Source organism: Epinephelus moara, chromosome 12 (assembly GCF_006386435.1).
Source record: "Epinephelus moara isolate mb chromosome 12, YSFRI_EMoa_1.0, whole genome shotgun sequence".
Classification (NCBI taxonomy): domain Eukaryota; kingdom Metazoa; phylum Chordata; class Actinopteri; order Perciformes; family Serranidae; genus Epinephelus; species Epinephelus moara.
In genome coordinates, this window is record NC_065517.1 from 42928820 (window position 1) to 42931752 (window position 2933).

A 2933-nucleotide genomic window follows, 5' to 3' on the forward strand; every position below is an offset into this window, starting at 1 on the left:
ACACACCACTTGCGCAATCTGTGCTCCAATAGGAACAAGAAAGGCGTTTGTGTGCATAAATGAGTAAAATAAATTAACTAAATTAATGAATTGAATCAATTTCAAAGTACCGGTATTTTCCAAATGCAGTATAGTACCGTTTGGAATACTCTAGTACCGCGGTACTATTTTAGTACCAGTATACCGTGCAACACTAGTTGTATCTGCCATGCAGCTACGTCGCACTATGTGCCCAAAACAAATTTCCTTTGTGAGCATGGAGCACCACTGTGACTATTAAGTCACATTTTGTAAATACAAATGAACCAAACCAAACAGGACAGGTGTGAACGCACCCTTAATTAATACCTTAAATAATAACATTAACTTTAAAAATACCAACGTCAGTTTTCTTCATAGAAATAAATATAACTTTTACGACCCTCCCCTAAAATCATTAGAGTTAGTATTATTAGTGTGAACGCAGCGACAGCCTGTGTGTGAATGTGAATATACAACAGGTAGTTCAGACCCAGCGATCTGATTGGTCAATGAGACACTTAGAATGAGCGCAAATCAGCTCACCTGGCTCATCACTAACAATATTACTCTGCCATGTCCATGGAGGAATACAAACCTGCGACAGATGAGTGTGTTGTTGATGTGGATCTGTACGACGGACTGAGTCTGATGGACGACTGGAAGAAGATGAGGCTGCTGCTGGTTCATACTGGACACACACACACCTGCTCCATATGTGTTGTGTGTGTGTTGTGTGTGTGTGCTGAGCTCACTGAGCAGGTCTGTGTTTATATGTGAGGTATTAATTCAGTTTTGGAAACCTGACGATTTCTTAAAATGATCGAGCTCATGTCGACTGACGGACTCACAGGAACCAGAGACACGTCTGGAGCGACAGCTGGAGCAGTGAACTGTGTGTCATCACGTACAGGAGTAAACTGATGGGACAGACTCTTCTCCAGGTATTAGTCAGAGCCGATGTATTTCCATGGAAACAGAGACAACTGTTGTAGAAAGTGTTTTTATGTTAACATCTGATCATATAATTTAACTTGTTGGTAAGTTGGTAAGCACTGAGGCCGAGCTCCGCATCACTGTCGTATTTAGCAAACATAAATCACGTCTGCAAAAACACGGATTCCACAAATTTATAAAATGACTCAGTGAATAAAAACTAAAATCTTTAAGTGAAGAACTGAGACTGGATTCATTCATTCATATCTGAGGCTGTGAATATCAGACATAAATCCACTAACGTGTTTCATTTATTTGTAAATAATAGTAATAATTTAATGTTTTATATTTTAAAGAATCTGTTTGTGTCTCTGAAAAATATTTTTGTGAGTTTTTAATATTTTTATGTGTCTGTGAAGTTATTGTATATTTACTGACTGTCCTCTACAGTCACGTGACCACTGACCTCACAGCGTCTCCAGCTGACTCCACCTGGACAGGTGAGCTGACCTCTGACCTCAATGAAGGTCACTTGAGCTCTCTCTCTCACACACACACACACACACACACACACACACACACACACACACACCATACTCCCTGATCCCAACAAACCGGAAACCGGATTTCCTCGACACCAAACCACAACACAGCTCGGGCGCGTGCACGTGGCGTCGCGCCCGTCAGGCTGCAGCCTCCTCCATCCTCCTCTGTCTCATTCAAATTCAGCAACACGCACGTCCTCATTCACCTACACGCACCGCAGGCGCGTGCGCGCACGCACATCCAGCCCGTGCACACAGCCTCTCTCTGTCTATGTCGTGCACGAGCGCCGTGCCCGGCGGCCGTTAATCGGTGTCTTACCGCAGAAATGTGCAGATTGTCTTCAGGTTCTGGAGCCGATTTGTTGCTGCAGATGATCTCGCAGAAAGCCGCGTCATGTCTCGCGAGAGGAAGGGTCAAAGGGGCTGGTCACGTGATCCGACTGTGTCACCTACCAACATGTAATTAATAATCAATAACAGAAATATGGACCCGTTTTAATCCGTTTAAATCAAATAAATACGGAAATAATTTAACAGTTTCATTATTATACAAAAAATGTCATTATAATGAACAGCTGGAATATAAATAATAATAATAACAATAACAATAATAATAATAATAATAATAATAATAATAACAATAATAATAATAACAAAAATGATAATAATAATAATCTATGTTCAGCAACAAGAAAAATATTATTGGACTGCCTATTTAAATAAAATCTAAGGTGTTTGAAAGTGAACAGGTTTATAATTAGACACTGTTGCCATGGCGACAGCTGGTGTGTCAGCAGGTCATCAGTCTGATCAGCTGATCCCAACAACAGCTAAGGCCCTGTCCAAATACTCGCACTTGCGCCCTTGTGCCCCTTAATAGCGCGCTCCCACTAAGGGGCACAAGTGCGTAGAGTCCCAGATGTCTTCTGCTGATATCAAGGGGTGCAAACTTGCGCCCTTAATACACCCCTTCCCAAAGTGCGCATCAGACCTCACTTCCGGCAAGTGAACTTCAGGGAAGACCTCAGGGCGCAAGTGTAGGTATTTGGACAGGGCCTAACAGTCAGACAAAGTGTCAGTGACATCAGAGACAGACTGACAGACCCTCTGCCCCAGTGCATGCTGGGACAGCAGGTCACATTCAGTGATTGACAAAATCAACTCAACACAGAAATTATGAACTGAGAGATAAAAATGTGTTTTATTGAGGTGTGTTTGTAACAAACAGGATGTTGATTTAAACAGAGAGAAAAATCATCATGTAAAATAAAGTGTCTGACTGAAGTCTGGACTCTGTGTGAGACATTAATAAAATCAGTGATGAGTAAATCTTCAGCTGAATCAGTTCAGAGACCTTTAATATGCAAACTAACTTTATTGTTCTCTGTGTGGCATCATCACCTCAGTCAGTGTTTGGGAACTGTTGAGGTTTAT

General features: G+C 41.7%; 1 protein-coding gene across 1 annotated transcript in view; it reads right to left on the bottom strand.

The window, feature by feature from the left end:
* The window catches only part of zbtb25 (zinc finger and BTB domain containing 25), a 6294-nt gene extending 4394 nt beyond the window's left edge, over positions 1-1900 (bottom strand). Inside the window, exon 1 of the mRNA XM_050057485.1 lies at positions 1819-1900. The gene's annotated coding sequence lies outside the window, so the exon portion shown is untranslated. The remainder of the gene's footprint in view (positions 1-1818) is intronic.
* Positions 1901-2933: the final 1033 nt, after the last annotated feature.